The sequence below is a fragment of the Ceratotherium simum genome, chromosome 10, assembly GCF_057802395.1.
Source record: "Ceratotherium simum simum isolate JZ-2026a chromosome 10, ASM5780239v1, whole genome shotgun sequence".
In the NCBI taxonomy this organism is placed as follows: domain Eukaryota; kingdom Metazoa; phylum Chordata; class Mammalia; order Perissodactyla; family Rhinocerotidae; genus Ceratotherium; species Ceratotherium simum.
In genome coordinates, this window is record NC_141909.1 from 49,611,690 (window position 1) to 49,639,590 (window position 27,901).

The 27,901-nt window shown below is 35.7% G+C and overlaps 1 long non-coding RNA gene across 3 annotated transcripts in view; it reads right to left on the reverse strand.

The window, feature by feature from the left end:
- The window catches only part of LOC147916110 (uncharacterized), a 345,132-nt gene that overhangs the window by 176,878 nt on the left and 140,353 nt on the right, over positions 1-27,901 (reverse strand). The window contains exon 4 of one of the 3 annotated variants that reach the window (XR_015553352.1): positions 6,315-6,472. The exons of the other annotated variants lie outside the window; for them this stretch is intronic. This is a non-coding gene — a long non-coding RNA (uncharacterized LOC147916110). Of the gene's footprint in view, positions 1-6,314; positions 6,473-27,901 lie in introns of those variants that run through there. 3 annotated transcript variants of the gene reach the window in all.

Genomic DNA, 27,901 nt, shown 5'->3' on the forward strand with positions numbered 1-27,901 from the left:
TAAGGCTATGCAGTATTTTTAAATAATGCAATGTTTTAATCATTAGTATAGAAGGGCTCATTAAATTAGGTTATTCGTAGATACATTTATTTATTTAACCAATAAATATTAATTACTCACAATATTCCATACACTAGCCTCCTATATTTTGTGCATCTCTCTTGGGGTAAGAAATCTTCAGTGTGTGAAGATGGCTATAATGCCAACAAAATATGAACCTACATTGAGGTTAGCATTGTTCAGTGTTGCAGCAACCATATGCTTGGAGAGAGTGTGCAAGTCTTATGAAATAGACTCCTAGATAAGAATAAGAGTCTTGAAATGAAGACAGGCAATTCAGCAAGGAAATCTTGTCATTTCTTTTTACTCTTGTATCCCCATCACATAGTAGGGGCTCAAAAATTATTTGAGTGAAAGAATAAATAAATGAAGAAAAGTAGTGGGCGGGCCAGCCCCGTGGCTTAGTGGTTAAGTGCGTGCGCTCCGCTACTGGCAGCCCGGGTTCGGATCCCGGGTGCGCACCGACGCACTGCTTCTCCGGCCATGCTGAGGCCACGTCCCACATACAGCAACTAGAAGGATGTGCAACTATGACATACAACTATCTACTGGGGCTTTGGGGACAAAAAGAAAAAAAGGAGGAGGATTGGCAATAGATGTCAGCTCAGAGAGGGTCTTCCTCAACAAAAAGAGGAAGATTAGCAAGGATGTTAGCTCAGGGCTGATCTCCCTCACAAAAAAAAAAAAAAAAAAAAAGCTTAAAAAAGAAAAAAAGAAAAGTAGTGGGCAAGATGAGAAGTATATTTTACATAGACAGTACATCATGTTTACATGTAAAGAAGCCCAAACAATATCTTGGTATGTTCAAGAAGCCACTCGTGCTATATTATAGCTTGAATTTAGATTACTATTGAAGAAGCAGATGAGGTTAGAAAAGTGAATGAGGGTGACATCATGAATGAGATTTTGTATGCTTTGCAAAAGTCTAGATTTTGAATGATATCATAATAACATTTTCATTTAAGAAAGAAAGTTTATGAAGCAGTATAGAGTAAAAATTGGAATCAGTATTTCTAAATGTGACTGTATTTGGAGACAGGATTTTTAAATATGTTTGTTGTTGTTAGTGCCATTCGGACTTCTAGCAACCAACCTTGTGTACCCTGCGCCATCCTCTTTTTGCGCCATCCTCTCACCTTCCAGCACTATATCAGACAATGCTCTGCTGCTATTCATAGAGTTTTTATGGCCAATTTTTTTTCGAAAGGTGGTGGCCAGGTGGCCAGGTACTTCATCCCAGTCTGTTTTAGGCTGAAAGCTCCCCCATCATAGGTGACGCTGCTGGTATTTGAAATTCTGGTGGCATAGCTTTCAGCATCACAGCAACATGTAGACATCAGAGTATGACAACCAACGGACGGGTGGCATGGTTCCCTGACCAGAAAACGAACTTGGGCTGCACCTGTGAGAGCTCCAAATCTTAACCAGTAGACCACCAGGGCTGGCTTCTTTAAAAAGGTAATTAAGGTTAAAATGAGGTCCTATGAGTGGGCCCTAATCCAGTCTGATTTGTGTCCTCTTAAGAAGAAAGGGAGAGATACCAGGTTGCTCATGCACAGAAAAAAGGCCATTTGAGGACACAGCAAGTTGGCAGCCATCTGCGAGCCAATGATAGATCCCTCAACAGAAACCAAATCTGCCAATACCTTGATCTCAGACTTCAAGTCTCCAGAACTGTGGAAAATAACTGTTATGTAGGCCACCCAGTCTGTGGTATTGTTATGGCAGTGCTAGCAAACTAATACAGAAGCTATTTGATTACATCACCAAGTGGATGTGTATGGATAGAACGAAGAAAATGTCTTCTTTATAAACATTTAGACATTTGATTGGTAAAATGGAAAAAGAAGATTGAGGGGTAGTGGACAATGGCATAGTAGGAAAAAATAGGAAAGCATAGTATGTAAGGGAAATATATGCTATCCTGATGCTTTCATTTTGAAAAATGGAGAAAAAGAATAACTGTCTATCTGTGCTTTGCAGAAGGAATAAAAATTTTCTAATTGGATTTCATCATTGACCATCATTTCTGTCTCGGGGAATGGGATAAAACAATCTCTCACTCTCCTAGTGTTGAAGCAATTGCCCTACTGTACTCTTTTTTCACCTCTTGGGGCAAGAGTAATCACTTGCACATTCAAAGAAAAGAATGTCTATCAGAAAAAGGTATGCAAGATGGGCTAGTAATATCTGGTTATTGCTCAATAGCTTTTTGGGGGTAAACTACACAGTTATTTGTAAAAAAAACAATATTGACTGATCGATATCTCTTGATGTTATAAAATTTTATTTGCCTCCTTGGTTGTCAAGTTGTAATTGGTCCTGAATGAGAAAGCTGGGAAAATATACCAAATTAATTAATGTGGATAATTATATACCTCACTTCTTTACTACATTACTTCCAATAGACTGATTACAAAACAGCCTTCCAAACACATGTAAACATGTTGGAATATTTTAGGGCATACATTATGCCCCCATTCTGCACAATTTCATAGATTTTGTCTTGTATTTTTTGAACTTCCCTCATCCACAATCTTGCCTGTTCTCTTTGATTTATGATTAAAGTGAACACTTGATAAAACAATGACTCAACTCACAGATCTGGTTGTTTTATACATAAACTCCATCATAGGGTCAATTTAAAACTTACAAGACCAAATAAGATACATCAATGGTGAGCAAAGCTACAAGTGACTATCTATTCATCTATCTATATATCTACATATCTGTGCATGTATACATAATAAGTACACATTATCATGTAATTAGTATACTCTTCACTTCATATTACTTTTGCATTCTACCTTTATATTTGATAAATGGAAACATTATATTGAAACATTATATATGTACTGTAGAATTATCTACAAATATAAAAATTCTCTTTACTGGTTTTAGCTAAATATTGGAGCATTTGATAGTGGTGTTTCTGATTGAACATTAAAAAATAATAATCAAGAATGTTTTATATTTAATGTGTTTCTGCTTTTAATGAGTTCATAAAACATACACACATTTACTATTAAACTGATTCACTTTTCATATGGAGTGCATGAATATAATTCTTGAGTGTTGAAATAAAATGTTTGTTGCTATTCTTAAATGTGATTCTGCTTTTCTCTGTCAGAGTGTCTTTACCCTTATATTTATTCATTTATTCACTCATTCATTCACTCATTTTCTCTCTCTCACTTTCTCTTTCTCTCTTTTCCTCTCCCTTTCTCTCCACTTCCCTCTGACGCTATTCACCCAATATCCTTCGTGTACTTTTTTTAAAATAACAAATCAATAGTCCTCATGGGAGACTACTTACATAGATCAAAAGGGAAGAACAACTTCTCCCACACATTTTCCTTTGGAAGAGGTAAGAACAAGATACAAGTAGCCCAATAAGCATACTCCATCCCTCTGACCGTAGTGTTTGTTTCAAGGACGACCATATGCTTCAAATTGGGCTAATTAGACTCTGTTCTAGGAATTTCTGTCAGACCTATAGAAAAAGACTGTCTCTTTCCACTAGGGAAACTAAATTGGAAATCACAGGTATTAGGTTCCTATTGCTGTTGTAACAAATTCCCACCTACTTAGTGGCTTGAAAGAGCACAAATTTATTACCTCATGGTTTGAGAGTTTAGAAATCTAAAATCAAGTTGTTGGACAGGCTATGTTTCTTATGGAGGTGTAAACACAAATAATCAATAATCATTCTATAGTAAACAACAGAAGAGAGTTTTATTCAAGCCAAACTGAGGATTATGGCCTGGGAGTGCAGCCTTCGCAATGAAGACAGCACTCCAGAGAAGAGTGATTTTCAGTACAGCTATATACCATTTCCAAACAAAGAGACATACACCCAGAATGATGAGAGTATATTGTTTCAAGGAGATATATTGGTTACAAATTAGTACATAGGTCACGGTTCAACATGACCTGGGCGCCATGGGAAGGGAGACATATCTGACATCATAAGAAGTGAGGCAGTAATTCTTTTTTTTTTTTTCTGTGAGGAAGATTAATCCTGAGCTAACATCCAATGCCAATCCTCCTCTTTTTGCTGAGGAAGACTGGCCTTGGGCTAACATCTGTGCCCATCTTCCTCTGCTTTATATGGGACACCGCCACAGCATGGCTTGACAAGCAGTACGTTGGTGTGCGCCCAGGATCCGAACCTGCGAACCCCGGTCTGCCGAAGCGGAGTGTGCGCACTCAACCGCTATGCCACCGTGCTGGACCCATGGGAGGCATTAATTCTTATCTTCAAAGAACACATTCTTTACTTCAGGGTAATGATTACAGCAGATGCAGAATGTATGTTTGACAAGTCACAAATCAGGCCTTTTGGTTCAAATAAAATTTCAAGGTTAAGCCAGAGTGGCTTCCTCATACATCTCAGTATATAAAACTTTTCTTCTATCAGAGGCTTCAGGGAAGAATCTGTTCCCTTGCTCTTTTCAGCTTCTAGAGGTCACTTGCATTCCTTGCCTCATGGCCCCTCCATCCTTTTATTTCTGTCATCCCATCTTTTTCTCTGACCCTGATCCTCCTGCCTCCTTCTTGGTAGTATCTTTGTGAGTACATCAGGATTATCCAGATAATCCAGGATAACCTCTCTATCTCAAGATCATTAATTTAATAACATCTGCAAAGTCGCTTTTACTATATTAAGTCATGTATCCACAGGTTCTAGAGATTAGAAAGCAAACACCTTTGGAGGGTAGGAGAGGGGGACGGCAGCTTAGAAGGGAGACATTACTTAGTATATCTTATCAAGCAAAGGAATATTCTGCCTTCTAGAAGGAAAGAATTCTTATGAGAGATAGAATGACAGTGTTCTATTAATGTTATTTGAATTACTGGATCCAGCCATATATGAAATTAGCACCATACCTGGACTTCCACTTAAACGAATTAACTAAATTTTTCATCTTCTTCCCTCAACATTGGCTGAGGTTTTTTTTCACTTCAAATAAAAATATTTCATAAGAGGGCCAGCCCCGTGGCGCAAGCAGTCAGGTGTGCGTGCTCTGCTGCTGCAGCCCGGGTTCGCCGGTTTGGATCCTGGGTGCTCACCGACACACTGCTTGGCAAGCCATGCTGTGGCAGCGTCCCATATAAAGTGGAGGAAGATGGGCATGGATGTTAGCCCAGGGCCAGTCTTCCTCAGCAAAAAAAAAAAAAAAAAAAAAGAGGAGGATTGGCAGATGTTAGCACAGGGCTGATCTCGCACACAAAAAAAACATATTTCATAAGAGGCCCTGCATGATCATAACCCTATCTATATCTTTAGCCTCAACTTTTGCTTCTGTTACTCTTGCTCTTTCCAATTTAGTTACATTTGCCTTTTCCCTTTCCCAGCATGCCTCATCCTTTCACCTCAGGACCTTAACTCGTGTTTATTTGTCCACCTGGTTTTCTCTCCCTCTCACTTTCTCCTAGGCAGTTCCTAGTTGTCATTCATCTTTCTCTTTAAATATCACTTCCATAGGAAAATCTTTCTTGAATGTGTAGAATAAGTTGGATAAATATATGCTTTTGGAGCATCTTAAATTTCTTTGCAATAGCACCACAATTGAAGTAAGTTAATATTAGAATATTGGTTTTTTTTGCGTGTGTGTGAGGAAGATTGGCCCTGAGCTAACATCTGTTACCAATCTTCCTCTTTTTGCTTGAGGAAGATTCACCCTGAACTAACATCTGTGCTAATCTTCTTCTATTTTGTATATCGGATGCCACCACAGCATGGCTTGATGAGTGGTGTAGGTCCATGCCCGGGATCTGCACCTCTGAACTGTGGGCCACCAAAGCAGAGCATGCCAAACCTAACCGCTACGCCACCAGGCTGGCTCCAGAATATTGTTTGTTTTTTAATCATTAAGTTTACTACTAAACTGAAAGTTCTATAAAGGCCCATTACCATGTCTGTAATTTAACTGTTACATCCTCTGTACCAGCATCATGGTACTCAATAAATATTTGAAAGCATAAAGAAATCATAAAAATGGTGAGCACACTGCTCTTATGTTAAACATATAGAACATTAAAAAGTTCAGAATTTTAGAGATAATTCTGATTTGCTAACTGAAACATGTGGCTAAGATTTATAATGAAGTGCCTAACATAATAATATTATTACTTGAGCAGCATTTTATCAATCTTCAGCAAACTGGACAATCCAAATGTATAGCCCATGTTCCAGTCCATGAAACATAGTCCATGTCCATGTTTCTGAAATCAAGGCGAATTCTTAACACTCTTGTGAAATGCTATTTATATTTTTAAAGATAACCAAAACATAGCAGGATGAGTAGTAGAATTGTAATTCAGCTCCTGAGTCAGCCAAGTAGACACACAGACTGCCTCTCAGTTCTTCTTTTTAATAGTTGATTTGCACAGTTAGATTCCTTGAATTCTGGAAAGGGGGAAAAAACAAAAATATCAACTAGAGATTTTGTAACAGTAGGTTTTTTGATTGATATCCTACTGTTCCAGATCTGGGGGTTTGTAGAAAGTAGTAATTATTGTAGTCTGTCAGGTGTCCCAGAGGGCAAATAAACAAGAAAAATAGATGTGCTAAGATCTTTTTCATTCATGTAAAGGAAGATTTCATTTTGGTGACAATAATCAAAGTAGGAATCATTCAAGTTTCTCAGGTTTTTCCTTTTTCAATTAACTTTTAACTTGACTATTAAATTAGCCCTCTATCTGGTTCTAATTTTATCTACCAAAATGTTGTTAGACTTATCCCACCTAGAATTCAGATTTTAAATACTCACATAAAGAACAAAATAAAACATCTATTTTTGACGGCCTGTCATAATACTGTCCCAAACTACAATTCTAGATCTAGCTTCAACTAAAATCTGCTAGCATATGTGTTCTTGCCACGCTATGTATGGATGTGCATTCCTAGCTCTTAAAATCTTTTAATTATTTCTTTACCCTGTAATCACCATTTCAATATTTCAAAGAATTTTTTTCAAAGACCAATTGAAATGCTTATAGGTATATACTCTGATGCTCCCAACTTCAGGTAATAATTTGATCCTCTGTCTTCTTTCTAACCCATTAGAATGTAAACTTTATGAGTGGAAAAAACAGATGTCTTATTCACAATTTTACTTGTAACACCTAGTGTTGAGAATAGAACAGAGTTGGCCCCAAATAACTATTTTGTTGGCTAAATGAATGGTTACAGAGTGAATGGATGAATAAATGTTAATGAATTAGTTTTTTTACTGTTTGTATAAGAATAAAAACTTTAAATATAACACCAAATCAAGTCAAGTTTTTGATTTGGACACAAAAATATCAATGTACACTTGGAAAGTAAGTTAAATTCTTTGGCTGATTATTTCTTTCTTATTAAAAGGAATTGATTTATTTAATATTAATATATTTCTACTCTACAAATGCTGATATAAACATTGAGAAAATATTCATACCACCATCCCAGTAAAATCTCTACATGCACAATCTGGAAATTTCCTGTAAGACTGCTTGGAAAAGTTTGAAAATTTGTCCAAAGTTGAAGCTAGCAAAGAATATCAACCTGGTGGATGGTTTAATTCAGATATCTCCTGTAGAGTGGTATATTCTGATAAATTAAGGCAAAGAAGACTTTGTGCCTGACAAGGATTTAATGTTTTGCCAAAGCTCTGGATGATATAAAAGCCTGTCTACCAATGGCCAAACGATATAAATTGTGACCATTCCTTACCTTTTAACATTAATTCTTTTGCCTCTATGCCATCTACATCTGATTCTTCTCTAGATGCTGGGGAAACTTAAGGTTCAAAGCTGAAATACTCTTACCACAACATTTCAATTTTTATTGCCGTAATTCAAAAAAGTATATAATAGATATACATTATATATTTGAGTAAATTAACAACAAATGCAATCTTGTGGAATATTTTTAAGATAATATTAAAATGAAATAGAAAATTTCTCTGTGATCAAAACAGATGAGAAATTCCCCAAATCACCCATTAGATTTTAATTCTTTTCCACAATATTAAAACATCTGTTCCATATAATAACTCTGGTAAAATCAGTTTTATTGGCACAGTGTTTACAATACAACTCTATAGACAGTGTCTCTATTTTAAAAGATGCATTTAAATGTATTATATTGCATTGGAATTGAAAGGGGAACTTCTGAATTTCTAGTGCATTTTTTTGTTTTTTTGTGGGGAAGATTAGCCCTGAGCTAACAACCGTTGCCAATCCTCCTTTTTGCTGAGGAAGATTGGCCCTGGGCTAACATCCATGTCCATCTTCCTCTATTTTGTATATGGGACACTGCCACAGCGTGGCTTGATAAGCAGTGTGTCGTTCGGCATCCAGGATCCAATCCTGTGAACCCCGGGGCAGCTGAAGCGGAGTGTGCGAACTTAATCACTATTTCAAGAGGCTGGCCCTCCAGTGCATTTTTAAACTTAATAAAGTATATCGTAAAATATGCAAACAAAAGAGGAGATGGGACAAGAAAAGACAAAAAAAGAAAAGGAAAATATGTTCGAATCTTTTCCTAAACTTGAGTTTCTTCTTGGATAAGAGCCTAGTTAAAGAATAAAAGATTTTAGTGTGTATACTTGCATTAAAACATTTTAGTGTTTGCTACAAAATAATGATTCATGATGAATGTTTCATTGCGCTGTTTATGCAATAATTTTTAATTTAACTTTTACATCCTTTTTGGAAACTTCTATATTTTTTCCAGACATCCTTCCTATTAAAAATAAACAGTATCACATGAAAAGAAAAGAGATCATATCTAATGTTTTAACACTCTACTTAAACAGCTGTTATGATTAATGAATTGTTAGAATGTCCATGGAACCAAAAATAGAGTATAGCATAAGTGTTCCAAACACGAAGTATAAAACATTATTAAGGTAACAATGCAGTTTTTTAAACAAAGAATTGCTCTGAAAGAAAAAAGAATAATAGACAGGCTAACAAAGAACTGTAGTTCTAATCCTCTCACAATCACTTGCCTTCATAATGCATTTCTAACTCTGTTGTTTGGTTATTTGCTTTATTAGAAAAAGAGAAATATTATGAGATCACAATTCAAATATACTGATTTGTAGTTCATAAGAGATACATGTTATAGATGAGAAATTCATTTTCTTTATTGTCTTCCTCTTTAAACTAATGTTTTTTAGAGAATTGGATCTCCACTGAGTGATTTATATCAACAATTGTGTACTTTTTATTATGAGCTTTTATTGCTACCATTTTTAACTCCATTTGTATTGCCCACACATTAGAGAAAAACAACGAAGGAAAAATCGTGTTCTTAGTGTTACTGCTTCTTTATCTTTTTTTTTTTTTTTTGTGATAACATTGGTTTATAACATTGTATAAATTTCAGGTGTACATCATTATATTTCTATTTCTGCACCACCCAAAGACTAATTACAATTCATTACCACACACGTGTGCCTAATCATCCCTTTCGCCTTCCTCCATCCCCCCTTCTCCTCTGGTAACCACCAATCCAATCTCTGTTTCTATGTGTTTGTTTGTTGTTGTGTTTTTCTTCTACTTATGAGTGAGATCATACAGTATTTGACCTTCTCCCTCTGACTTATTTCGCTTAACATAATACCCTCAATGTCCATCCATGTTGTCACAAATGAATGGATTTCATTGTTTCTTATGGCTGAGCAGTATTCCATTGTGTATATATACCACGTCTTCTTTATCTATTCATCCCTTGATGGGCACTTAGGTTGTTTCCAAGTCTTGGCTATTGTGAATAATGCTGCAATGAACGCAGAGGTGCATGCATCTTGATGCATTCGTGTTTTCATGTTCTTTGTATAAATACCCAGCATTGGAATAGCTGGATTATATGGTAGTTCTACCGTTGATTTTTTGAGGAATCTCCATACTGTTTTCCATAGTGGCTGCACCAGTTTGCTCTCGCACCAGCAGTGTATGAGAGTTCCCTTCTCTCCACATCCTCTCCAACATTTGTTGTTTCCTGTGTCGTTAATTATAACCATTCTGATGGGCATGAGGTGTCTTTATCTTGACAAGTTTAGTGTTGTCTGATTCCCAACTCAGAAGAACATATGACTTCGAAAGAGAGAAAATCACTTTTCCTCTCTTTCAGTTTGAGAAACTAGTAATTAAGATGTCATTACGTGTATATGTTAGTTATTTCACTTTAGCAAATCTGTATCTAAATTAAAAAAATTATCAACATTATATTTTAGCAGGTATGCATTCTCTAAAGAAATGGGATGTTTTTATTCATCTGATAAAATATATGATATTAACTGGATCATGTATATTGTTCAGAATGAAGCCACTTTAGAATTTGCATAACATTTATTATTTATGTTTACCTTAGTAACTAATAATCATGACACCTAAAACAGTAAGCTTTATTAATATTAAATTGTATATTATGTGGGCTAAATAATGTATTTGTATTAAATAATTCTATTATGTCTATAGTTAAGTAACTATGTAAATACAAATGTGAGTGTATTATATTTATAATTCAGATTCCATTAAAATGGAGTTTGTTAGGTACAATGAATTACCAAATTGTTTGGTTTTCTCTGATTATTTTTCTACATTATATATTTGTTTTTCAAAATCATTTAGTAAATATTGGCTGTGTAATCAAAATACACCTAGAAAAAATAATTGAAATTATTTTGATACAGTTAAGCATACCATCTCCTTTGACTAGATCTGGAAACAATTAAGATAAATAAGCACAACAAAATAATTAGATTATTAAGGTTCATTTAACAAAACAGTAGGAACATCCTAAGGCAAAGGGTTAAACTGATACCACCCAGATAGATATGAATGTTTGTCTTTCTCTCTCTCTCAACAGTCTTATTCAGACTCCCCTGCTTGCTAGTGCCCTCAACTGCTCTGTAAAGCACATTGAGAAGATTTATATTGCTGCACAATTATCTTCCAGAGAGTGATTTATGAGGAATACTCTGACTTATTTTTATAAAAGCCAGAATAAACTTGAAGCAAATTTTTCAAAGGAAAATTTTTCAAAGGAAAAAAAATTACATGCTAATCTCCCTCAAATATCAATACAGTAGTCCTGGACAAATAGTAACCAAAGAAATCTATTTATGTATAGGAAAGAAAAATTGGGACGGGGGTCATCTCTCAGTGAGACGTTGGACCTCTTCATACTTTTTGCCGACACTGGTAGAACAGGGAGTACTTTTAGTACAGTGCAGCATTGAGGCTAATGGGGTCTCTTGGCTGAGTTGATAATCTGCCATGGCTTGGAGAAACTTTTGGTCTGCATGGAATCGTGTGACTCAGGGTACTGCTGGGGCAGGGGCAATAGATTCCTAGCTGGTGCTGTCATGAGTTGGCAATGCCAGTCTGAGAACACTGTCAAGCTGTTGGCTAACTGGTTACATACAAGAAGATTGAAAAAATAAGTACACATTTGGGTAAAATAGTAACCTGATCTTTCAATGTTGCAGAAGGGAATTATAAAAATAAAAAGAGTAAGGTTAGAATAAGCCATGTGACATTAAATAGTAACTAGAAATATGTTTGAATTCATTTAAGATTAGACAGATAGATAGAAAGATAGATAATAGATAGAAATAGATAAGTGTTTGTATGTGTGTGTGCATGTGTGTATATGTATATTCATTTAGACCTCTGTCTAATAAGAGAGTGTAGAAATGATGCCCAAATAGCAATGAGCACATCTAGTGTTCATAAGTTGGATTTTAAGAACCATTTTTTACAAAAAGGTAGCAAGGCTCATTGGATTCCTGGAAGTTATAGGGAACATACAAGATGGTTCTGGAATACCTTGAGCCAGAGAGTTAGGAAGTATTCAAAGAATAAGAGACACAATTCTGTTTAACCCAACTCAAAATTGCTGCCTGTTTTCTGCGTGTGTGCGCACACATGTGTAAATGTGTGTGTGTGAAAATCAGCAATCTGATTTTTTAACAGCTTTATTGAGGTGTAATTGATGTACAAAGAACTGCACATATTTAATGTGTACAATTTGATGAGTCTGGACATGTGTAAATACCCATGTTACCATAATCACAATCAAAATAACCGATGTATCCAACATCTCCTAAACTTTCCTTATGTCCCTCTTTTTGTTATTTTTGTGTGTGGTGAGAACACTTAGCATTAGATTTACCCTCTTACCAAATTTTGGGGTGCACAATACTTTATTGTTAATGATAGACACTATGCTGTACAACAGATCTCTAGAATTTATTCATTTAGCATAACTGAAATTTTATACACATTGAACAACAACTCCCTATTTCACACACCTCCCAACCCCTGGCAACCACTATTACATTCTCTGCTTCTATGAGTTTGACTATTTTAGATACTTCATATAAGTGGAATCATGTAGTATGCATCTTTCTGTGACTGGATTATTTCATAATGTTCTTTGAGTTGAGGCATCGATAGAATTTCCTTCTTTTTTAAGGCCTAAAAATACTCCATTGTGTGTGTGTGTGTGTGTGTGTGTATATGTATCTCACATTTTCTTTATCCATTCATCTGTTGATGTATATTTGGATTGTTTCCAAATGTTGGCTATTGTGAGTAATGCTGCAATGTACATGGGAGTGCAGATATCTCTTTAAGATCCTGATTTCAATTCCTTATTTTTATTTTTATTTTTTTTTTAATTTGGAAGACGTTTATTTTTTTTTAAATTTTTTGTTTATTGCAGTAACATTGGTTTATAACATTGTATAAATTTCAGGTGTACATCATTATACTTCTATTTCGGCATAGATTACATCATGTTCACCACCCAAATACTAATTACAACCCATTACCACACACATGTGCGGAATTATCCCTTTCGCCCTCCTCCCTTCCCCCTTCCCCTCTGGTAACCACCAATCCAATCTCTGTCTCTATGTGTTTGTTTATTGTTGTTATTATCTACTACTCAATGAAGGAAATCATACGGTATTTGACCTTCTCCCTCTGACTTATTTCACTTTGCATAATACCCTTAATGTCCATCCATGTCGTCACGAATGGTTGGATTTCATCGTTTCTTATGGCCGAGTAGTATTCCATTGTGTATATATACCACATCTTCTTTATCCATTTGTCCCTTGATGGGCACTTATGTTGCTTCCAAGTCTTGGCTATTGTGAATAACGCTGCAATGAACACAGGGGTGCATGTATCTTTATGCATTGGTGTTTTCAAGTTCTTTGGATAAATACTCAGAAGTGGGATTGCTGGATCATAAGGTAGTTCTATTTTTAATTTTTTGAGGAACTTCCATACTGTGTTGCACGGCTGCTGTACCATTTTACATTCCCACCAACAGTGTATAAAGGTTCCAATTTCTCCATAACCTCACCAACACTTGTCATCTTTTGTTATTTTGACAATAGCCATCCTAATAGGTACCTGCCTGAGATATACATTCAGATGTGTACTAAAAGTTATACAGAAGAATGATAATAGCACAAACCTAGAAATATGTCTCAAATTTCCATCAACAGAAGAATACATATATGAATTGTAGCATATTCTTAAAATGGATAATATATGCATGAATGAAAATGAGCAACTACTGCTGCATGCAAAAATATGGATGAACTCATGTTATTGAGCAAAGAAGCCAAACAAAAAGGACTACATGCTATATACTTCTATTAATAAAAATTAGAAACAGGCAAAATGAATCTGTGAGGACAGATGTCACGATAATTACATTTGTAGTAGGGAAACTAGTGACTTGAAGAGAATATGGATGATGGGCAGGACTTCTGGGGCACTGGTCATGATCTTTTCCGTATCTGGACAGCAAGTTATAATTTGTGCTATTTCGGTACGTATGACATACTTCAAAAAAGTAACCTGGCATTACTAGGGTTTTGTGTGGTTAGTTAGCCATCAATTTAACAAGAAAAGAAAGGAAAATCAATCAAAATAGCACTGCTTATAAAATGATCTAAATATTTAAGACAGAGAGTGTAAAATAAAAATGAGCCATAGAATTGTTAATACTTATAAAAACTATTAAATAATGAAAAAACAGGAATTAAATAGTCAGTAAAGAGCACTAGAATTGTTGCTATTGTTATGACGAGTCTCTGTGTCATCTTATGTGTAATCATAACTCATAAAGGAATAATAACTAAAACATCATAATTACAGGTCCATTATAATATCCATGATAAAGTGGAATGAAATTATAGGATAATATATCACATATAATAGAATTTATGGGATATGTTGAATTATACAATTAAATGTATTAAATAAAGACAAATATTAATGACAATTAGATAATTAAATTAATTAGCCACACAATTGGTTCTAAAATTGTAATAACTAATTGTTTAATCTCTTTAAAAATTTTCCAAATAAATTTTATTTTTCTAAAACTATTTGATATAGAGTTCCACTTTAATCATATATTTATGTCCCTGTATCCTCTACTAGAATGTTATTCTTTGATGGTAGAGTTTATGTTTTATTCATTTTATATACATTGCATTGAGTACAACCTAGATTTAATTGTGTCTAGAATAAGTATATAGTAAAATGACAATATACTTAACCAAAGAGAATGTTTTATAGTAATTTTGCAAGCCCAGATAAAAAATATCTACTATTTATTGATCAACTAATATGTGAGGAAACAGTGCACATATTCTTTCTTTCTATTCCCACTTTAATGGGAATGAAAGTTAATCTCAGTGAAGTTACCCCACCTGCTGAATGTCATACAAACTAATAAGTGAAAGAGGAAGAATTTATATTCATATCTGATTTCAACTTCCATAGTCAAGATATTATGCCATATCTTCACAGTTTGAGAAATCTTTCTTGAAATCAAAAGTTGTGAGCCAGCCCTGATGGCTTATCGGTTCAAATTAGGTGACCTCCACTTCGGTGGCCCGGGTTTGATTCCCCAGTGCATGGAACACCACCACTCATCTGTCAGTACCCATCTTGTGGTGGCAGTTCACAGAGAAGAACTAAAAGGACTTACAACTAGAATATACAACGATGTACTGGGGCTTTGGGGAGGAAAAAAAAAAAGACAGAGAGGAAGATCGGCAACAGATATTAGCTCAGGGTGAATCTTTCCCAACAACAAACAAACAAACAAACAAAAATTATAAACTACATTTCAAAAAAAAAAAGTTATGTGGTCAGTGAGCCTCTTCAGAAACTTGCTTCCACCTCTAATAACCTACATTTACAAATAGAAAAAGCCAGTGTAGCTCCACAAACAGCTGGAGGAACATTACAGAGATTGAGAGGTTTACCTTTTACATTTCTCACATTATTTAGAACCAAATATTTCTGAGAAAAACATTTAATTTTAAATATGGATGTTAAACAACTATGGACTCATAGCCTCTTCGATTAGTTTATCTGCTTTGATAGAAATAATTGACTATTTTGTCATCTAAACTTGGGATGTTGAATGGTATGAGAAAAATTCAGGGATGCTTTACAATATAAAAAAATAAAAATCTTCATAAAAACTTTTAAAAAGACTTCATTGAAACTATATTCTTTAATATATACTAGACAAATATAATAAAGCAGGTAACTGTTAGCTATTTGATATAATTTATTATTTTAATTGATATGTATATATAATTGTATGCTAACCATTTTGTAAAATATATAGAATTCCAAGTAGATTATAGGGTATATTATCATGCGTTAATCTGTTGAATGTAATAAAAATTCATTTTCTAAAGTTATTTTTCAGTTGTACATAACAAGTAACCTTACTTGTCAATCCATTCATGATTCTGATTCTTTGTGTGGTTAGACTGTTTATGCAGAGTTTATCACAAGCTAGTGTGTGTAAAAGTTACCCACACTGGTTATTGAGAACCCAGATTCTTCATCCTTATCATTAAGAGTGCTTGATTATTTTGTGGTAGGCAATTTGCAGATGATATTATGAGAAATAATATTCTCAGTTACCTTATATTAGCATAAAATAGCACCTAGTATGCTTACTAAATAAATTGTTAGATATGTTGAATGAATAAATTATTCAAATAGGTATTGGCCAATCTGGTCAAAATTACTACTAAATTAACCACTAAACATTAGTCAGGCCTCTCCTCTTATCACAGACTCCTGGAATTTGACTCATCCTTGAGCTTCAAACAAGCATTGGAATACAAACAATCTTTCCTATCGTGCCATCCTGAGAATGGACTGACCTCAGGGAAAGACTTGACCTAACCAATTGTCTGATCACACCACCTGTTCTTCACTTGCCTCCACTCACTGTTTCTTCTAGCCTTGTTCACTCCTCACTACATTCTTATAAAACAAAGGCTTCTCTGCCTGACTTTTGAGACACTTACATATCTTAACGTTGGAGCCATCTCCCTATTACAATAGTCCTCCTTCCCCTATTGTGATAATCTTTTGGAATAAAGTCTCTATTTTTTATCAAGATATAATTGACATATATTAGTTTCAGGTGTACAACATAATTATTCAATATTTGTATACTATGAAATGATCACAATAAGTCTAGTTAACATCGTTACCACACATAGTTACAAATTTTTTTTCTTGTGTTGAGGAAATCTACTTGTGATTTTAAGATCTATTCTTTTAGCAACTTTCAAATATTCAAGACAATATTATTAACTATAGTCACATTTTGTACATTACATCCCCATGTCTTATTTCAAATGGAAAGTTTGTACCTTTTGACCAACTTCACCCGTTTCACCCACCTCCATCCCCCTCCTCTAGCAACCACCAATCTGTTATCTGTATCTATGTTTGTTTGTTTTTTAGATTCCACATATAAGTGAAGCTATATGGTATTTGTTTTTCTCTGTCTAACTTATTTCACTTAGCATAACGCCCTCATGATCTACCCTTGTTTTCACAAAGATCAATGGAACAAAATAGAGAGCCCAGAAATAAACCCACACATAATATGGTCAATTAATTTATGACAAGGAAGCCAAAAATATACAATGGGGAAAGGATAGTCTCTTCAAGAAATGGCATTGGAAAAACTGGATAGCCACATGCAAAAGAATGAAACCAGAACACTATCTTACACCATATACAAAAATTGCTCAAAATGAATTAAGGGCTTGAATGTAAGACCTGACACCAAGAACTCCTAGAAGAAAACATAGGTGCTAAGCTCAGTCTCAGTGATGGTCATCAGTCTTGGTGATGATTTTTTAGATTTGATCACAAAAGCAAAAATAAACAAGCGGGACTACAACAAACTAAAAATCTTCTGCACAGCAAAGGAAACCACCAACAAAATGAAAAGGCCACCTACCCAATGGAGAAAATATTTGCAAATCATATATCTGATAAGAGGTTAATATGCAAAATATATAAGGAACTCAGACAACTCAATGGCAAAACAAACAAGCAATCTGATTAAGATATGGGCAGAAGATCTGAACAGACAATTTTTCCAAGAAGACATACAGATCACCAACAGGAACATGAAAAGGTGTTCAACATCACTAGTCATCAGGGAAATGCAAATCAAAACCACAAAGAGATATCACCTCATGTCTGTTAGAATGGCTATTATCAAAAAGACAAAAAATTAACAAGCGTTGGCAAGGATATGGAGCCAAGGAAATCCTTGTGCACTGTTGGTGGGAATGTATATTGGTACAGCCACTATGGGAAACAGTACGGAGTGTTCTCAAAAAATTAAAACTAGAACTACCATATGATCCAGCAATTCCACTTCTGGGTATTTATCTGACAAAAATGAAAACACTAACTCAAAAAGATATACGCATCCTCATGTTCATTGCAGCATTATTTAAAATGGCCAAGATATGGAAGCAACCTAACCACCCAGGCCTGAATCAAATAGTTTACTTGTAATCTGCACATATGAAAGATACATCTATTAAGATTTTCAACAGGCAATTGGAAATTCTTCTTGTCAGAGCTCAAGGCTATTATATTGTATAATGCAACATAATGGCACGATGCCCAAGATGATGAAACTACAGTTTCTGGACAAATATTTAAAGATACATGTGCTTATGTTTAGATTACTAAATTGTTAAATAAGGATCCTAGACAGACAGCAGATGAAATGAAAATGCAGACAGACAGTGAAAGTTTTATCAGTAAACTAGCATACTTTCTGGTGAAGAAGGTTCATTGTTCTTGTTCTAGAGAAGTGAAGTACAGGTGTAGTGAAATCTCAGACTTTTGGGAAAGGTCTTAGAAATAAGAACAAGACTAAAAAAGATAAGAAAGTACTTTACCAACTTGCATGGTGTGTGTAGAGAATAGTATATTGAGAGATTTGTGAAATAACTTAGCTATCTAAAGAGTTTTATAAAAAATACACATAAAAATGTTATTTAAGACTTTTCAAAGTAACTTTTAAGTATAGCAGCACGTTTGATCCTGACAATAAAACTGTGAACTAAATAAAACGTGTTATATAGTGTTGATTATTTCATAGCAAATGAAATTCATTCCAAATAGTTTACTTAGTCTTATAATAAATTTCTAACAGTTCTATGTTTTGATTAAGATCTCAAGATTTTAATATTAAGTACCACACTACTATATTTTGTTGTGTGTGTGTATACACACACACAAATAGAAATGTGTAGAATAACAATATTTTATGACATGAGTACTTATAACTGTCATTTGATAAACACATAGGTATGGTGTGCTTTTCTCTTTCAGGCCACCATTTATGAGAGATAACTTAAAGGAAATGTCTGAATACTGCAATATATGTTTATTTTCTCTCAAATATATTGATAATAAATGACATTAACAAAGGAAAAAATTTTTCCATTTAAATAGCTGTACAGAGACAAGGTTTGGATCAAAATAATTAGACATTTTTTTCCCAGGAAATTGTTTCCTACACACTAAGTGTAACTAGTAAGAGATTTTCATAATGATATTCTCAAAGTAATAATTGTTGCTGGAGATTTTTACAAACATTCCTTTAAGAGTATGGAATTACTGTTTCGTGTTTTTTTAAAGCAGCAGGTTAAATTGTAATGTGATATGTTAGATGTATATAGCATCCTTTCCAGATTTTGAATTTCCCAGTTTTATCTTCTGGTTAAATACCCAACTTATTTTCAATTCTTCAGGAAAAATTCAAAACATTTATTTATTTAAAAGTTTCAAATATATGTCTTTAGTCTTGGAAAGTAACAAGGGAGTTAACGTTAGTTCAATTTCTTTCAGAAATAATTTCATTTCCAGTTTTCTAAGATTGGTTAAATGTTAGTATTTCACCACCAGTTCAGGGACCATATTGCTTTATTGAAACATTGACAATTAAACCAGTGGAATGTTCTATAGTAAAAGAACTTGATAACTTTGACTTACTGGTGTAACACTTTGACAAGGGAAACACAAGCTCCTTTCTATGAAAGGAGTCATTGATTATTCCTTCCCTTCTCTGTTTTCTTGTATACTCTTTAACTTTTACTTATGTTTATAAAGTAAAATCAAGCATTACCCTCAGGATACTGATCTGGAAGATCTAAGATATTTACTGCTTTCTTAGACTAACACAGCATTGAGAAGACAGACATAAAGTCAATTCAGAGCAGATGCAATCCTCAGAGGGAAGGCTTATTTGGTAAATATTTACTGAACGGCTATTGTATGTCAGTAACTGTTCTAGGCTTTAGGGATTCAAAGACCAGACCTCAAAGAGTTCAGGGAAGAGTAGCACAGACAGACAGGTAAACAGATAATTTCTGTTGATAGTACCATCATGGCAATTTTTTTCTGTTCTAAATATGAAACTTTTTCCATCTTCTTTTAAAATATCCTTGAGAATACAGAAAAATCAAAGTCTGGCAACAGCATTGAATGTTTGCTACTGCCTAGAGAAGTTTTCCACTAAATGAATGACAGAAAAGATTGAATTTAGAATACAGTCTTGATTACTCATTGCATGCCATATGCTTAAGCAGAACAGGCAGACAGTACCAAGAGAAGTTTGATGTAATCGGCTCCACTAATTATCTATGCATAAATCCAGAGTACAGAGGCTGCAATGATGAAAACAAAAACAAAAATGCTTCCCTCCCCAAAGAGTGCGTAGAAAAGAAAAGCCACGGGTAGATTTCCCCCAAAAATGATAGAAAAAATCTATTTTGAGTCCATTAGAGACAGAATTGTGAACTCATTCCCTATTACACCCACTGTGGTACAAATATTCAAACAAAACAGTTCTCAACATGTAAATCTGTAAACATTAGAGAGCAAGAAGTTAAAAAAATGGGAGGGAGCATCATAGATGATGCAAAATTGTTTTAAGGAAGGATCTTGTAAGTGAAGTGCTGGCTCCAGGGCAGCAGGCCTCAATTTTGCATGCTACCAGGGACCAGAAAGGTATAACCTCAATGACAAAATGGGTTGTAGGAGAAGTGGTAACTAATAATCAGCCTCTAAGTAGAATGATAACAGTGAGTAGTTAGATCTGTGTAGACCTGGAGATTACAAATAGACTGGGAGCAGTATAGAATAGAATAGACTGTATAGACTAGGAGCAGCGTTTGCTTAATTCTTGACTGTTACATTACCAAGAAAGAATATGAACCTATAATTGATATATAATCCAATCTTTCAACAGAATATATGTTTTTTATGTGAAATATCCCAATTTTAACAATGACATTAAATGCAGCTTTAAAGCATTATGTGGGGCTAACAGTGTAGACTATGCAAAATCTATCTGCAGGCTATATTTGGCTTATGGGACATAGTTTGGAACCTCTACTATAGGATATAGTCTTTTACACTATAACAACACTATTCATAATAAGAAGAATAGCAATAGCTAGGAAATAGAAGATATTTTATATGTCCTGCTGTTCTAAAGACTTTATATTTACTCCTCACAAAAACAGACTGAGGAACAGACACACACAAATGTGAAGTAACTTGCCCAAAGATACCCACATGGGAAGGGGAGGAGATTTGTTTCACATTTGACCTGAAATCCTAATCATAGACTCCTGTGATGAGAGTAGTCAAAGTCCAAATAATTCCGATAGACCCTGGCTAGATGTATATGTGTTAATTATCAGAAACCAAACTAAGGTCTGTGTACAGCAATTGCATTACTTATAGATTTGAGTCAAAAATCCCAGTGACCAAGTGAGAGCAAGGATGTTTAAAGACATTGTATCTACTTATCTATTATCTAAGGTTAGGCCCAGATAGACATATTCTTTGTTATAGATAAATCAATAGGAAATATTTAGTGGCATTGAAAATACTTTATTATTTTTTAAATGAATAACTTTTCTTTAGACACAGAAAAAGTATTTAATTATTAAAAAGTGCTCATTTGCTGGAAAGATATATAAGTGGAAACACACATAGGTGAAAAAAGACGGACTCAAAAGATTCATGTTGTATAACGCCATTTGTATGACATTTTGGGAAAGGAAAAGCTACAGTAACCGAAAGGAGATCAGAAATTTCCAGGAGCTTGGTATGAGTGGAGAGATTGACCCAGGTAAATCTGGGGGAGTGATGGAAGTGTTCTATACCTTAATTGTCATAGCCATTCCACAGCAAGCAGAGTAATTTTGTGTTTTATATTAAAACACTTCATAAAAAGAAATCTTCCAATCATTTCCTATCAACTTAAAGTCCAAATTATTCCCATGCCCTTTAAGGCATTCCATGGTCTAGGCTCTGCCTACATCCCCAACCTCATCCAAAACCCTTTTGCCTCGGTCACTTTGCTATGGCTGCAGTATGTTCTTTCTGTCCCTTTAAAGTCATAACTACCTTAGGGCCTGGAACAAACTGCTCGTGGAATTTCAAATGGCTGTGTCATTCCTATCCTTCAGTTCTCATCATAAACACCCTTTCTTCATAGAGGCCAGGGGTGAATACTTCCCCAACCAAGCACAGTTATGTTATTTCATCCTTTTTTAGATTCTTTGTTGTTTATTTAGTTTATTAACTTATTTATTTATAAACAAGTTTATAAAGATCTACAAATAGCTTTAGATATAACACACAAATATTTCAATTAAAGAAAACAACAAAAACTATTCCTTTGGTGAATTCTGGGCATACTTATTTAATTACTTTTTGTTTATTTCATTACGTCTTGTCTGTGTCCCAGAACAAAAATCTGAACAGCATAGGAACAGTATCTTTATCTGTTATGGGCACTCTAATACACTTTCTATATTATACACTCTACATTGTAGATCATATTTATCATATGATATGCATCATATATCACTTATGTTACACAATATGCAATCATATAATTAATGTGTTGTATATTTGTATGATATATAATATAATAAAATAGGATATGATATAACACAAACATTACACATCACAAGGCATTTATTACCTATTTTATAAATATATATTTTATAAACTAAATATAGTATAATCATATTCATCAAGTTGTAAATTACATATTGCATATTCTGGAGTAAAAATTGGCAAGCTATAGCCAGGTCTGGCCCGTTGCCTGTTTTCATAAATAAAGTTTTACTGGAACACAGTCACACTCGTTCCGGTACATATTGTCTACGGCTGTTCTCGTGCTATACAAGGCAGTGTTGATTAGTTGCAAAGAGATCATGTGGCTCATAGGCCTAAAATATTTACTATCCAGTCCTTTACAAACAGTTTGCCAACCCTTGTCCTAGAGTATGAATATGTATTACATATTTCTATCTTTCTATCCATCTATCTGTCTATCTATCCATCCATCCATCCATCTATCCATCCATCCATTCATTCATCCACTGTATATTGTGTAATTTGTAATAGTAGGGTGAGGCACATTTATAATTGCATTATATAGATCTAACAAGTAATTAATATAGATATCTTTATTTAGTTATGCCACTATTATTTCTCAAAAGGGTTACTACAGAAAAACAAAACCAAACTGAAACAAAAACCAAAACCCTCCTCTTTGACATCCCCAAGTCCACTTGTACCTTCTAAATTCCAGGCTCCAAAGTAAAGAAAGAAATCATGTCCATTGCTCTGCTTAAAATCTTCCAAAATTTTTCCTTTACATTTAGAATAAATTTATATCCTTTATCCCGAGTACAATCCTATATAATCTGGCTTCACAATGCTACCCTGAAACTGACCTTTTCCCTCTGACTCCATTCCATGTGTTCCAAATTCCTTTCTTGTCTCTTCCTGAAACACTATTCCCACAATCTTTCTATGGCCAGCATTTCTTGCCATTTAGATCTCAGTATAAAAATTCTCTTCTCAGAGACCTTCTTTGTCTACTCAATATGAAGTATGTTTCTTGTTTATGTGTTTAGTTACTGTTGATTTACCCCAACATTGAAATAAAAATGTCATGGAATTAAAGATTTTTCTTTCTTGTTCTCTGCTATATCACCAAAACCAGAATACTGACTGGTATTCTATTTTATAGAAAAACATACAATGTATTGTTGTACATTAATATTTCTATAATAGAGCTAATTAGTCAATAATTATTGATAATATAGCAATTTAATACTAGGATTATGAAAATAATTTATGTTCAACATTTTTGATATTTCAAAAAATTCTTCTATACAGTTTTCTGAAATAGTTCTATATTTTGATTTATATTTATGTCTAAAAATGTCATTTAGATTTTGTTTTCAGAAAGGTTAAATGTCCATTATGTTTTTATAATTTAGATATCTGTTAATTTGTCTTCACAGTCATAAGGAATAAGAATCAGAAAAAATATAGTTATTGGGGGTAATATTTTATAGTCATGAGACTATATTCTTTTGAGGTGGGATCAAATTTTTTTCTGCTTATATATGTAATGTTTTAGCCTTTACCTTTGAATGGGTGAGTTTCTATAACTCGTCCTCTTTTCACTAATTTGCTGTTGAGAACTGGCCTTCTGAAATCTCAATTTCTATTAAATCTCAGTAAAATTGTATATCATCTATACTTTCAACAATTTCTGTATTTAAGCCTCATGAAGATAAGCACCACATCTGATATGTTCCCTTTTAATTCCTAGTGTCTAGCTATGGTCTGATACACAGTAGATTCTCAATAATTTTTTTTTTGGATGAATGAAAAAAAATCGTCTATTTTCTCTCACTTGTAATATTTTGTCTTCTTCTATGGTGTTCATAATTTTCTCAGGCTAATCAATTGCATCTTTTTTGTGTGTGTGAGGAAGATCGGCCCTGAGCTAACATCTATTGCCAATCCTCCTCCTTTTTTTCCCTTTTTCTCCCCAAGGCCCCAGTAGATAGTTGTATGTCACAGTTGCACATCCTTCTAGTTGCTGTATGTGGGACACGGCCTCAGCGTGGCCGGACAAGCGGTGCATCAGTGCGTGCCCGGAATCTGAACCCGGGCCACCAGGAGCAGAGCACACACACTTAACTGCTAAGCCATGGGGCCGGCCCCCAATTGTATCATTTTTGAGGATTAATTTTATGTGTCAACTTGACTGGGCCACAGGGTGCCCAGATACTTCATTAAACATTATTCTGGGTATGTCTGCGAGAGTGTTTCTGGATGACATGAACATTTGAATTGGTAGACTTCATAAAGCAGATTGCCCTCACCAATGTGGGTGGGTCTCAACCAATCCATTGAAGGCCTGAATAGAGCATAAAGGCTGAGTATAGGAGAATTCTCTCTCTGTGACTGTCTTGGAGCTGGGATATTTGTCTTCTCCTGCCTTCCGACTCAGAATAGGACTGGAACTTACACGGTTAGCTCTCCTGGTTCTCATGTCTTTAAACTTGGATGGCTCTAGACTATCACTCTCCTGGGTCTTTAACTTGCCGACTGCAGATCCTGAGACTCCTCAGCATCTATAACTGTATGACCCAATTCCTTATAATAAATGAAAATACCATATATAATCTTATTGATTCTATTTCTCTGGAGAACCATGCCCAATGCATCACTAATGTGAATATCTGTCATAACAAGCTGATACTTTACTACCAGCAATGTGAGCTTATCTTTATCATAGCCATTTTGGTTTTCAAACTGTCTTCCCTTCTCTTACAGATGTCAAGTCCTTTATTTTCATATAACCACACACTTTTAGGCTTTCATCTATTTTTCCTTTATGATGCTCTATTGTTGTTTCATACATGTAAAGACTTCTTACAATATACCAACCATTTCAAGACGGAAATTTCTGAAAGATTTGACTATACATTATATCAAAACAATCCTGTATGCTTCTCCTTTTATACTTCATGGCAATACTTTCACTTGTACTGGAGCACATTTCATGATTCCTTGATTCTGCTTACTTGTCATGTAAATATAAGACATCTCTCTAGGTGGGAGAAGTCAAGATGGTGGTGTAGGCAGACTCTGAACTCACCTCCTCCCACGGACACAGCCAATTTACAACTACTCATGGAAAAATTACCCCTGAGATAGAACTGAAAGCTGGATAAGAGGAACTCCTGCAACAAAGGAAAATCCTAACTGAGGTGGAAGAGGCAGAAACTCCCTTCTGGAGAGGAAAAACGCCGCCTTCACAAGCTGCAGCACCTCACGGCCGCCCGGGAGCAGCCCAAAGGTACGCAGCCCTCCCTGGAGGCGCGAGGCCCTGAGCCAAGGAGCGCCCCCTCTGTGGGCATTTTGTGGACCCAGCACAATCGAGACGAGTGGCATAACATCTGACTTTGCCTGCTACTAAAACATTGGGGAGTACCCCCAGAAAACCTGGTTCACAAAGAAATTAAAACCGGCTCTTAAAGGGCCTGCACGCAAACTGACCCGTTTCAGAAAGCATCCTAAAATCACTAGAAAGAAAGGAGCATAGTGCTTTGGTGAAAAGAGACTCACCTGCTAGGCCTTGAGTGCATCTCGGTGAGAGGTGAGACCTCTCCAGGGACTGGGACATTGGCGGCGGCCATTGTTGTGGCCTGGTGTGAGCATGCTGACACAGACGTCATTGGAGTTCTCCCTGGGGCCTGCTAGCCCAGGGTCTGCCCCACCCGCTAGAGCACCGATTTAATCCAGCTCAGCCAGGGCTGGCAGTCCACCCTAGAGACTGGCCCCACCCAACAACAAGCCCTCAGGCAACTTGTGGGCCAGCATAGATTGGTGACTGGATTCTCTGCAGCCTGGCAACTGAGCCAACTTCAGTGGGGCAGGACGTGCACAAGGAGCTGGTGGAGAGTGTGGGGCAGTGGTGGAGTGTGTGGGGCTCCCGCCGTGGAGAGACTGGGTCCACTTTGGGAGGTTGGGGCGCATACACGGGGCAGGACTGTGTTGACTGTGTGTGTGGACCTGTGGGCGGCAGGGCTTGTCAGCTGCAGAAGACTTGTGCTTCTCAAAGACCCACATAGGGGCTTTGCCTCACCTTCCAAAGTCTGAAACAATTGGGTGCTCTCGTGCCTGAGGCCAGCCCCACCCAGCCGCAATCCTCAGAGAGCTGACAAGAGATCTAAAGGCTGGAGGCTTGTAGCAATTGTAAGCCCCTGAGCCTAACAACCTGCCATGCTGGGGGCCTACTCACTTAAAAGAAAGACTGAAACACAAATGTGGTATTAGTACTTGCAGCCAACTGTGCTGGGGCTCCCCACACCTGATAAAGAGACTGAAGGGCCCACAACAACTACAAACAGCTGAGCATTACAACAGCTGACGAGAAGCATAACTCGGCCTACCTAGGCACCTACAGGGAAAGCAAACAGGCCACAACAGAAGGACACACGTAGCCCACATAGGGGTCACCCCTGGAACATTGAGAACTGAAGGAAGCACACTACAGGACTCCTAAGGCATCATTTGTATAAGGTCACCTATCCAAGAGCAGGAGACGTAGCTGACCTACCTAATACGTAGAGACGAGCACAGGGAAAGAGGCAAAATAAGGAGGCAAAGGAATACATTCCAAGTAAGAGAACAGGACAAAACTCCAGAAAAAGAACTAAGTGAAACAGAAATGAGCAACCTACCCGACAGAGAGTTCAAACTAAGAGTGTTAAGGATGCTCACTGATGTGGGGAGAAGAATACATGAACTCAGTGAGAATGTCAACAAAGAAATGGAAGATATAAAAAAGAACCAATCAGAAATGAAGAATACGATACTGGAAATGAAAAATTCGCTAGAGGGACTCAAAAGCAGAGTAGAGGATACAGAAGAACGGATCTGCGAGCTGGATGAAAGACTAGAAGAAATTACCCAAGCTGAACAGGTAAAAGAGAAAAGAATTAAAGAGTGAGGATGGTCTAAGGGACCTCTGGGACAACATCAAGTGCACTAACATCCGTGTTATAGGTGTCCCAGAAGGAGAAGAGCGAGACAAAGGGGCAGAGAAACTATTTCAAGAAATAATAGATGAAAACTTCCCTAACCTAAGGAAGGAAACAGACATCCATGTACAAGAAGCACAGAGAGCACCAAACAAGATAAACCCAAAGAGGCCCACACCAAGACACATCATAATCAAAATGTCTAGAATTAAAGATAAAGAGAGAATCCTAAAAGCTGCAAGAGAAAGACAAGTTACATACAAAGGAAACCCCACAAGGCTATCAGCTGACTTCTCAGCAGAAACCTTACAGGCTAGAAGAGAGTGGCACGATATATTTAAAGTGCTAAAAGGAAAAAACTTACAGCCAAGAACACTCTACCCAGCAAGACTATCATTCAAAGTGGAAGGAGAGATCAAAAATTTCCCAGATAAGCAAAAATTAAAGGAGTTTGTCACCAAGAATCCAGTGCTACAAGAAATGTTAAAGGGACTGACTTAAGGGGAAAAGAGAAGACCACAAATAGAAAAAATTATCTATTTCCATGATAAGAGGGCAATGGATACAAATGCACA